Consider the following 12,500-nt stretch of genomic DNA (forward strand, 5'->3'; position numbering starts at 1 on the left):
GAGAGAAATAGAAAGAGAGAGTATGTATCTTTGTACAGAGTGAGCACGTGGAGGTGAGCCTGTGTGGCGCTGAAACAGGCCCTAATGCTGGGGATAAGAGTATGAAAACTTTATGGTGGTGCTTATGGGGCGAAGATAATGGTGTAGATACAGGCGGCCCGGATTGGATAGGTCCAGTCTAGTCCTGCTAGCCCGGGGCCCTGATAGCCTGCTAGATACGCCTACACCAGTGGCGGTTTTGGGGTGTGTGATATTTGTGAGCAAGACAATCTCGGTAACCAAGCCAAACTAGTGGGGTCTCCCTCAGATGAGAAATATTTGATAAAAGCACTCTTTTAAATGGTGATTTTAGAGCTCTTCAGACAGCCTCCCTGCTACTACTCAATCACTTTTCTACCACTCTGCGTTTCATATTGCATCCTTCACTCCACGACTTGAAAATGCGACAACACAGTGATGTGTGTACACCAGAAACGACCTATGCTGCCCGAGTAGCTGAGGTCACTGAGGAAGTTTCTCCATGAGTCTGCTTTACTCGCTCTGGACGTGACCTTGACATGTTTGATTTACCTAATCACTTAACAGCTCTGGCTTGTCAGCCTGAGACATTTGGAGATACGAACATTCCAATTGGTTTTCGCCCGTATCACGTCATAGTTCATTACCATAAAATTACCTTGACTCTGGTTGCTCAGGTCGCTTTGCTCCTGGCGAATTCGCTTTGGTCGCTTTAGTCGCTGACCCTCCATAGAGAAATAATGACTTCCGTCGCTCAGGTACTGTAGCATAGGTTGCTCTTTTTATATACATATTTAGGGGTTTTTTTGTCTTTATTTGATAGGACAGTTGGAGATGGCGACAAGAAGCGAGTGGGAGAGAGAGAGATGGGGGAGGATCGGCAAATGACTGAGGCCGGAATCAAACCCGGGTCGCCGCCGTAGCAACCCAGTGCCTTACCTACTGTTAGGCCACGGCAGGGCCGCATAGCTCGCTCCTGGTGTACACATATTGGGGGATCCTACCCAGGGCCGGTTTTACAATAGAGGCAAAGGTGGCTAACTGCCTAGGGCCCTTCCAACTTTCTGAAATTGCAGGGGGTCCCCAGATCGGCAACCACACTCCCTATTCCTTGTTAAAAGTAAGAATTTGAGCAGCGCGCTAAGGCCCCACACATTTGGGCTTGCATGCTCACAAGGACCCCGGTTCGAGTCCGGCCGGGGTCATTTCCCGACCCTGCCCCATCTCTCTCTCCCAATTGTTTCCTGTCTACTCTCATACTGTCCTGTCATAATAAAGGCCCAATAATAATAACCCCCCCCCCCCCAAAAAAAAAAAAGGTAAGGATTTGAAGGGCTCCCTACTAGCTAAATTTGCCTTGGCGCCCCTAAATTGCTGAATTCACCCCCGATCCTACCGACAACCCGGCTACATGCTCTCTCTCTAGTTGACTGATGCTAGTATCCAAACGAGTGTGGAGAGAGACGGTCTTCCCCTCTATCGCTCTCGCTCTCTTTCTCTCTCTCATTTCTCTCCTGCTTGCTCTCGTTTTTTTTCCTCTCTCGCCCTCACACACACGCAAACGCCCACAGTGTGTGACACACTCACACTGGCATGCATTGGCAGACACTCACGCTAACACTGGCACACACATGCTCACACACAGTTACAAACATACACGCGCGTGTGCACACGCACGCGCACACACGCGCACACACACACACACACACACACACACACACACACGCATGCACGCACGCACGCACGCACGCACACACACACACACACACACACACACATTTGCATTCACACATACAGTACATGCACACATACAACACACACACATACACACACACACACTGCACATGAAAAGAGAGCAAGGCTAGGAGGCTTTGCTCAGATGCATGGCATGGCAGTGTGCTTGCTTGCACTACCCCCTCTACAGCCCGGAGAGTATCTAAATTATCTATAACATCACTAGAGCCAGCCAGCCAGCTAGGAGGGGAGAGAGAGAGAGAGAGAGAGAGAGAGAGAGAGAGAGAGAGAGAGAGAGAGAGAGTGAGAGAGAGAGAGAGAGAGAGAGAGAGAGAGAGAGAGAGAGAGAGAGAGAAGGAGGCGAGCCTGGAACCGTCAGATACTTGTGCCGCCGTTGTTCCTGTGGTTGCTGCCGCTGAATTAGGCCCTGATACACACACGCACACACACACGCGCGCGCACAAATACACACACACACACACACAGTCACATATACACAGTCACACATACAGTCACACACTGGATCGTAAAGAGGGAAGCTGCTATCATCCAAAGCCAAGCCGAGCCAGCCAACGTCACCGCCATCCCCGATCCCCAACCCACAGCCATATCCACATCCACGCACGGCACGCAGGCATCCAAACAGAGAGCAGAGCTATTGGGAGAATTAGACAACCAACCCTCTATAATATTTCGCATACATTTCCAGCACGGCTGTCTTACACAGCCTTACGACGAAGCCCTACTGCTGTAGCCTTGAATCCCTGTGGCTGGGGATACATATGATATGAATGCATTAATATTAGCATAATTACTGTGGTGTGTGGCTGATAAAGAAAAAATCCCTTTGATGATGATGAAGAGGGGGTGGAGGGTGGAGGAGGAGGGGTGGAGTATGGAGAGAGTGGAGGGTGGGTAGGTGGGTGGAGGGGAGACCTCCAGTCTTCCCATACCATACGTTTCAAACATTGCACTTATGTTACATGTAGGTGCGTGTGTGTGCATGAGTGAGTGTGGATGTATAATGTGGTACCCTGTGTGTGTCTATATCTGGGTCTGTATCTCTATGAATACATATGGTGATATTCAGGTGCTGTAGCTGGTGAGCAGATATTTTTTCCTCCTTGTGTTAATCAGCCATACGTACGTCGGAGTCACGTGAAAAGTTATGAATATCAATTTATAATGGCGATACAGCACGGCACGGCAGAAGCCAGATGCACCTACACATTCCTGCACATTCAAAGCGCCAATAATAAAGCCACATGCAACGTGCACGCAAAAGCTAGACTAGGTCACGACTCTGTCGTTGCACAATAATTTAAGGCACTTTGTTAAAAACCCTTGGATTACATGTTGTGGACCATATTCGTATTCCAGCAGCCCACGAACGCTGGCTGAACAGAAAGCACAGGACAAACCGGGATAACCGGGGATGACATAGGTATATGGACTCACTGCGCGCAAATATCTCACGGTATGTGATGGCTAGCCCGTGTACATCGCAAACCATAATTGAACATGCAAGCCATCTATTCGTGATCACGATCTAGACCTCCCTCCCGTGCCTAGTCCACACCTAGTCTCGGTGCCTCCGCTGTCTATCCCGAGCCCAATCGGTCTAGTAAATCGGTTTTTTTTTAAGGACGCGCCGCGTCTGAATGAATGATAACTCTCTGCCCGTTCGGGGAAAAAATACAAATAGGTCCAAATACTGCACCTGGGATGAGGATGGTGGCACGGAGGGGTAGACTGAGAGGGAGAAATGAACAATAAGGTATCTCTCCGCTCCCCTCTTCCTCTTTCCTCTTCTCCTCCTCTCGCGCTGTGTTTTTTCTTGTCTTCTCACCCTCGTTTTTTTTCCTCCTTATTTCACTCCTTCTCCCCTCCCTCTCTCTCACGCGCGTTCTCTCTCTCTCTCGCTCTCGCGCTCGCCTCCTTGTGCGCGGAATACTAAACGAGCCCCGTCTCCGTTCAGGGGGTGTAGAGCGCTACCAGTGCTAAAGACATACTGATGTATGTACCGGGCAGGAGAAAAGGGGGGGAGCACGGATGGAGAGTGGGATGGGAGGGGTACGGTACGGCACGGCACGCGGATAGGAAAGCAGACAGATGGACTGGACCGGCCACTGTGGTCAGACTTCACCGCCGGAGGGAGACGGCGTACAAAAAGTGCGACGCAAGAGATGAGCTGAGCTGATAGGCGTTCAGATGTGTACACGCCAGGAGAGACTGTCTGCTTATTTCAAAACAGTTATTTAATCAGCCTGCCGACCTTTCAAAACATTAATTAAAAAAGATCAGTTGTGCGCAGATTAACTGATGATAGGGCGTGCTATCTCAAGCGCTGAGTTTCAGCCCATTTATGATGGTTTCCCTCAGGCTGGTATGTGATCTGACTGAATTAGTTTTGACAGCGCATAACCTACGGCTTTCAACACATCAGCACCATTTCAAGTTATATAAGCCACGTCAGAGGCTCAGAGCTCAATACCCATGTCGCGTAAATAGCCGTATAATGTAAAACTTAAGGTGCAATATCATTGAGGGGCCCACGCACAGGAGAAAAAAATGGCTTAAGATATCGCCAGGGAATTAGTTGTTAACTACCCCTGTCCCTTGCATTAGACGTTTATGTGAGCTTTCCCGGAAATTCCCTTTTACTGAGGAAATTCAAGGCGTAAAGACGAGCCAACAAAGATGAGCTGGCAAGCGCAACTGAAATACCTGTCAGTCTCAGCAGTAAAAGCAGTAAATGACATTTTATTGGTTGTTTATGCCATCCAATAGAAAGTGTGATAGCAGTAGATTATTAGATAGCCCTCATGGACAAGTGCAGTTAAGCAGAAATATCAAACCCTCTGAAATAAAGCCATTGTAACAGTTACTTCGTTCTTACATAAGGCCTGTAACTCATGGCTTATAATCGCCCATCTCTTTGGCGCCTTATAATTACCACGATGACTCTATATTCCTTAAAAGCTTAACTCGCCCTGTCAGTTTTTTGCAGCATTTTACCACGCACTCACGTGTTATCATCATTGGCACGTTGTGGCGCCATTTCATCTCAGCCTTCCATGCGGCTATTTTCTCCAGGGGTGTCGCACAAGGGGGTAAAGTGTGACTTAGTCACCAGGCCCCATGTATGTAGGGGGCCCAGACAGCGTCCATTGGAGCTGATTGCACATAGGGCCCACAATTTGCTGCTACGCCCCCGATTATCTCCAACTAGCAACCACGGAGGTCATCTGTCAGCAGCTACATATGATATCGTCATATAAGTAGGGCTTACCATACGATGTTGACCTCGGAAAATCACCAGACCACACCAGTCGAGGTAAGATATATATACTATCTGGAGCCAAATGATAGGACAAAAGACAAGTCACCAGTTGGTGGTGGGGAGCTGGAGGTTAGGCCTACTATGAAAATCACTCTCCATGACAGTTGACACTAGGCTGGTCAGTTAATTTTTATGACAGGAAAAAAAAATCGAGTTTTAAATAAACAACTTGTCAGTTAAGTGGTGATTTGTTCCTGGCCACAGTAACGTGCCACAAAGAACACCTGTAGGCCAGTGTGAGTTGTGTCCCTGACTTTAATGATGGTCTTAACCTGTCAGAGTAAGGGAACAAATCATGTTTACAAAAATGAACAAAATGAAAGTTTCCCATTGGGAAACTCCCACTCCCATTGCCATTGTGACACAGCACACAAGTGAACACTGCACACAACGACATTGCATTTATGCCTCACCCTTGCAAGGGGGCAGCCCCCAATGGCGCCCCAAGGGAACAGTGTGGCGGGACGGTACCATGCTCAGGGTACCTCAGTCATGGAGGAGGATGGGGGAGAGCACTGGTTAATTACTCCCCCCACCAACATGGTGGGTCGGGAGTCGGACCGGCAACCTTTGGGCTACAAGTCTGATGCCCTAACTGCTTACCCATGACTGCCCATGTGAGTTGTGTCCCTGACTTTAATGATGCTCTTAACCTGTCAGAGTAAGGGAACAAATCATGTTTAAAAAAAACAACAACCCACTATTATCGAATATCAGAACATATTGTTGACGATGTGGGACAATACATGGGTTCTCATTTTTTGTTTTCCCCTGGCTGCGCGACCCTGGCTGCGCACATCTCAACCTCTGATTGTTGGAAACTGCTTTCGGTCAAATAATTAGCTCACGTGGTTGGCTGCCAGTGTCTTGCCCCTCCTCATGTTTATAAACAAAAAACCCATGAGATTGTGATCGTTGTTTTGACATATTGAGTTGAACCTTGGTGACACTCTCATGACCCGTTTTGTAGTTGTTGTTGTGAGTGTAGTAGGCCAAGAAAAGGGCAGCGAGAGTAGGTAGGTGAAGACAGCCAGGCTGACATGGGGTGGTGATATAGGGCTGGGAAGAAGGAGGCATGAGAAGAATGTAGCAGCCCTGTAGCGAGGGATGATTGACAAGTAAACGAGTGTAAAGAGCTGCCTCTGCTAACTGTCACCACGGAGCAATGGGATGGAGTGAGGGATGCAATACAGGAGGACAGCACAGCGAGGAGATGAGAGGAGAGGAGAGAGGAGAGAAGATGAGAGGAGAGGAGAGGAGAGGAGAAGAGAGGAGGGGAGAGGAAAAGGGAGGGGAGAGGAGAGGAAAGGAGAGGAGAGGAGAAGAGGAGAGAGGAGAGGAGAGGAGAAGAGAGGGGAGGAGAGGAGGAGAGGAGAGGGAGGCAGAGGAGAGGAGAGGAGAGGATAGGATAGGAGAGGAGAGGAGAGGAGAGGAGGGGAGAGGACAGGAGAGGCAGGGGAGATGAGAGGAGAGGAGAGGGAGGGAGGCAGAGGAGAGGAGAGGGAGGGAGGCAGAGGAGAGGAGAGGAGAGGAGAGGGAGATAGGCAGAGGAGAGGAGAGGAGAGGAGAGGAGAGGAGAGGAGAGGAGAGGAGAGGGAGGGAGGGAGGCAGACATGGACACACATATGCACACACACACAGACACATGCATGCATACGTACAGTACTTGTACATATACACACACATGTGCACTGCACACACACACACGCATACATAAGTACATATGCACACACACACATATATACACACACGCATACATACGGACCTATGCACGCCCATACTGTATGCACACACTCACACACACACACACGTATACATACGTACATGCACACACATATGCACACACACACATGCATACTTAAGTACATATTTACATGCACATGCATACTCACACACGCATGCACGCACACACACACGCATGCATATACATACACACACACAGCCTGTGTGACACAGGTATCCAGGCACACATAGATTTACTGCACACACACACACACACACACACACACACACACACACACACACACACACACACACACACACACACACACACACACATCCGCACATTCACGTGCATTTGCCTGTGCTTTACATACATACATGCTTTACATACATACATACATACATATGTGCGCACCACACACACACACACACACACACAGACACACACACACAGACACACACACACACACACACAGGGAAGTCGACAGGGGGGGACAAAGGGGACATTTGTCCTGGGCCCAGGGACAGCGGCCCTGCACACACACACACACACACACACACACACACACACACACACACACACACACACAGAGCGGGGAAGGTGGTGGTCCATCACAGTGAAGATTGGGCCAACAGAGAGGGCGAGTGGGCGACAGCAAGGAAGGAAAGGAAGAGTGTGTGTGTGTGTGTGGGTTTTAAAAGGACTTTTTTTGGGGAAGGGGGAGTAAAAAGCTTTGCCTAAGGGATGAAAAATACCATCCAAATTCTCTCTCTCTCTCTCTCTCTCTCTCTCTCTCTCTCTCTCTCTCTCTCTCTCTCTCTCTCTCTCTCTCTCTCTCTCTCTCTCTCTCTCTCTCTCTCTCTCTCTCTCTCTCTCTCTCAGTACCCAGAGAGAGAGAGAGAGAGAGAGAGAGAGAGAGAGAGAATGTGGCACTCAGTGTCTAGTTGAAACCATTACAGTGGAGACATATGCTCCTCTGTTTGCTTTTTCTCAAATCCGACTTGTTCACGTAGAGACACATCACAAAGCAGCCAGACTTTCACAGATCTAGTTCCTGATCTGCATTGTTTCATATGGCAGCACAAAAATTGTATGTGTGTGTATGCGTTTGTTTGTGTTTGTGTGTGTCTTTGTGTGTGTGTGTGTGTCTTTGTGTGTGTGTGTGTGTGTGTGTGTGTGTGTGTGTGTGTGTGTGTGTGTGTGTGTGTGTGTGTGTGCGCTCGCGCATGTGTGTTTTTTTTTTCAGAATCTCCTCAAAGAATTTGCAAGTCAAGCAGCATATTGGAGGCAATCTGTTGTGGAGTTCCATTACACATGTAAACGCATGTCATTTCCCACCCTCTCATTTGTGCCGTTCCTTTACCTACCCCCCTACTGTATACCACCTGTAATGACGCTGAAACTTTTATACGATATTATTACGTAGTTGCTCAGTTTAGTTTATTTTAGTTTAGTTTAGTTTATTAGGATCCCCATTTGCTGGGCGCAGACCCAGCTATTCTTCCTGAGGTCCAACAATAAAATCACACACAGTTAAAAGTTGTATACAATTCTGTACATTCATTTAAGCATCATCCATTGAAAAGAAAGGGGAAAAGAAGAAGAAAAAAGCATATAATTTAACATATATAATAGTTAACTCTTTATATCAAAGACAGACCAATGGAAAAAAAACAAGCAAACAAAAAACAACCACGTCGGCCCCTAAGGACCGTGTGCCAACCAGAAAAATGCCCTGTATGCCATATCACCAGTCCAGCCTGGTATTAGTCTGAAACATTGGCCAATTAGACTCTCTCGCAATGCCATAAAACCAAATTCTGTTTTAAAACAAATGAGGTACAGTATAAACAGAAAAAGAAACAGAAAACAGTGGCAGCATGTTTACCTCTATCCCAGTGGATGCTACTTATACCTGCTTGAAATGCATTGAATCAAAGGTGTTTGACGTCACTTGTAAAAGGCCCATAATCAGTGGCTCTGTTGCCTAAAACATCAAGCAGCAGCTAGTCCCATTGGTCTTTTTAAAAATATATATATTTTCAGGGCTTTTTTGTCTTAATTTGATAGGACAGTTGGAGATGGTGACAGGAAGCGAGTGAGAGAGAGAGAGACAGGGAAGAATCGGCAAATGACCCGGGCCGGAATGGAACCCAGGTCGCCGGCGTAGTAACCCAGTGCCCTACCGGTAGGCCCAGGGCTGGACTGGCCATCTGGCATACCGGGCATTTCCCGGTGGGCCCTGCACCCTCGTGGGCCCCTATTTTAAGAAACGTTTAAAATATTTATTTATATATATATATATATATTTACATTTCTGAAAATAGGGGCCCACGAGGGTGCGGGGCCCACCGGTGAGTCAGTTCTGTGCCGCTAATTATGAGGGGCCCTTTTAAGGCAAAAGTGCCCGGGTCCTATTTCTCCTCCAGTCCAGCCCTGGTAAGGCCACGGCAGGGCTGTCCCATTGGTTTTTGAATAAGTGACCTGATTGATAGATTCTCTAGTAGTTCACATTCAGCATTTGAGGCATTGGAAACATGCAGTGCATGTGGATCCCGCCTTTGAGAACTATCTATTGGAGGTTCTGTTAAGTTTTGGATACAGTAGGTAAAGGTAGGTAACAACATGGCTAGTAGTGGTGTCAACAATAATCGATTCGGCGATGCAATGCAACGCGGGGCATGGATGATTCAATTAAATGCGGCAAGTTCCAGAATCAATCAAGCAATTGTTTTAAGTTTCAATTACTTCCGTGGATATTTCAGGAGCAAATGAATAGTAAATTAAATAAAAGCACTTCAAAGCATTTAAAACTGATAGACTGATACAGAAAACAGCCAATAAAATGTTGCTCAGTATCTAACTACTTGTATTGCCTCATCATGACTGATGAAACATTTGCTTTGCTTTCGATAGAAATGTAATGCATTGCAGTGCATCGTAGAATTGAATTGAATCGAATCGCTAACTCCCGAATCGAAATCGAATCGAATCGTGAGGACAGTGCCAATACAAACCACTAATGGCTAGTCATATTATTTGAACCTTAAAGGGACACTGTGTGAGATTTTTACTTCTTTATTTCCAGTATTCATACTGCCCATTCACTAATGTTACCTTTTTCATGAATACTTACCACCAGCATCAAGTATTCATTATGACTGGAAAAATTGCATTTTTATTCATACATGAAAAGGGGGATCTTCTCCATGGTCCGCCATTTTGAATTTCCAAAAATAGCCATTTTTAGCTGCAAAAATGACTGTACTTGGACCATATTAGAAAATATTTGTTTATTACTTAGTAAACTTTCATGTAAAGATCGAATTTGGCAATAGGCAGCCCCGTTCCAATGAGCAGCATAGTTGCAGTACCTTTTTTGACCATTTCCTGCACAGTGTCCCTTTAAATAGACCTACGTTCCAGAGGGAAATGAAGGCTGGCTCAAATACTCAATTAATCTCTATACTCATCTAAAATACTCATCTGATACTCCCTTGATCAATATTTAGGAATCATTTGTTTACATGTCGGTTACATTGATGTTTGAGGACAACAATTTTGGCAACTGTTGGTTTTTTTTGGCAACTTTGATCAAGAAATCAACATTTCTGCTGTCACTAAAGTCAATGGAAGCACTGTGTGTGCTACAGAGTTTCATAGGATTCACTGTGCTAACAAAATAAACGGTAACACTCTACTTGACGCCACTGTCATAGGCATGTCATTACAGTCTCATAACAGTGTCATGGCACAGTTATGTATGTGTCATATAGATTATGTCCATGCAAGGGAGTAACTTTGACTTTGACATTGGTAGGGACATAAAATTGGTGGGGGTTCGGGGGTTTCTCCCCCGAGAAAATTTAGAAAATACAGTTGTTAAAAGTACAATTTTAACGCAATATGTGAATGTATTAGCCTATGAATGAATGTAGCTCAATGGTTTTAGAGGGGGATGATTTTTGACAATTTTCATTGTGTGTGTGTGTGTGGGGGGGGGGCTGATTATCAATCATAAGTTCATGGCACACAGATGTTATATCAATGAGCAGATGATATGTCAACGAGCGTTCCTTAGGAAGTTGGTCTTTCAATCACACGGTTGCAGGCTTAAATCCCACCCTTAGGCTACCTCTGTTTACACCTCCATCCATGACTGGAGTGAAATTGACCAAAGCAGCTAGTTCTGATACAACATTGCTCCAGAGACTTTTACCAAATAACATATAAGTCGCTTTGTGTTCAAATGTCAGCAAAGTGGTATTGCCTAACATGAAAATGATCACCAGTTCTGCCAATAGGCCTAGCCTACCTCACTTTATTGACATTTAGGGCCTATTTTAACATCAACAAAAAATGACACTGACATTTGCAAACCTTTTCTTGAAATAAAAAATAAAAATAAGACGGGGCCTAGAAAAAAATGTTTTGGTTCCGGTGCCGACTGACCCTTTTTATCCTCCAAATTAGCGATGCTGTGTGGACCTGTTGTAGCCTACATACAAAACAACACACTTCTTCATTCTCATAGGCTAACTCCCTATATCTCGCTTTCTTCCTGCCTGTAGCTGTGTTTGCATCATAGCAGCCTACAGCAACACACATGCGCGTGCAAGTGTCTTTGCGCAGCGCGTCTTGACAGAAATCCCAGCGATGTCACCGCATAGTTGCGCACCAACTGTGTCACGTTGTAGGCGAATTTTAATGTTACAACATACCAGTTAGCTTTGTAGCCCTTCTACATGACCGAAATGCAATACAACACAATAATTAGGTGTAGGCCCTATCTGCGATTTTTGAATGATGTTGGTTACATACTCGTCATGGAAGAAGGCTTCCATTTCAGTCGCGTTGGATGTTCAGCGAGATCAGAAACCTAGTCGCAGCAATTAGTCTAGGCTACTCAAGTAGTCCTACAGTTAAATAGACTGTAAAACAAAGCCAGGTTAATTTAATATGAAAGAAGGGAAATGTTTTGCCGAAGTGTACCTTTAGGAACTCTTTCATTTACCACATGGGTCGCGTTAACAGAGGTTTGTCCGTCATTGACAGTTTTTTTTAAAAGGAAGACTGAAGATTCTGAAGCCTGCCCGTCCTTTCGATGATAGTTTAAATAGGCTACCAGTAGATCAAATGTGCATTTCAATTCGTTGTTATCTGCGCTGCGCAGAGACCACATTTCTTCTTAAAAAGGCCACTTTATCCTTCACCTTTCTCCGCCTCTCTCTCACGCAACTATTACGCATCTGCAGAGCTCCGTTCCCTGCACCCAAATAGTGAATTAGAAATTGCCGATGATGTCGGCACAACTGTTCGAATAGGCTAATTAAGATTCAGAACCGTTTGTAGGCCTATACGTAGGGCTAGGCTACTACATTTCCCCACAATCTGATTTAATGGCAGGGCGAAGTTATCCCTCTATCGTCTTTCATAAAAGTTTCATAGGCCTATCATAAAAGGGTTTTTTCATATCATATCCTCAGGCGTCGCCACAAACTCCTCGCTTGAAACAAAAAGTAGGCGGGCCTATGTACCAGAAATAGTAACGCACGGTGTCTTAAATAACTTTAATCTGACGTTTTGAAATGGTAGTTAGACTACACGTTACTGAAAAAAAATAGTGCGACTACGTTACCGGCAACACCGGTCGTGATTAGCCTACACAGTAGGCCTAGGGGG

The 12,500-nt window shown here is 46.0% G+C and overlaps 1 protein-coding gene across 1 annotated transcript in view; it reads right to left on the reverse strand.

The window, feature by feature from the left end:
* Nucleotides 1-3,572, reverse strand: part of syt3 (synaptotagmin III) — a 97,835-nt gene extending 94,263 nt beyond the window's left edge. Inside the window, exon 1 of the mRNA XM_063189470.1 lies at nucleotides 3,473-3,572. The gene's annotated coding sequence lies outside the window, so the exon portion shown is untranslated. The remainder of the gene's footprint in view (nucleotides 1-3,472) is intronic.
* Nucleotides 3,573-12,500: the final 8,928 nt, after the last annotated feature.

The sequence above is a fragment of the Engraulis encrasicolus genome, chromosome 2 (assembly GCF_034702125.1).
Source record: "Engraulis encrasicolus isolate BLACKSEA-1 chromosome 2, IST_EnEncr_1.0, whole genome shotgun sequence".
Classification (NCBI taxonomy): domain Eukaryota; kingdom Metazoa; phylum Chordata; class Actinopteri; order Clupeiformes; family Engraulidae; genus Engraulis; species Engraulis encrasicolus.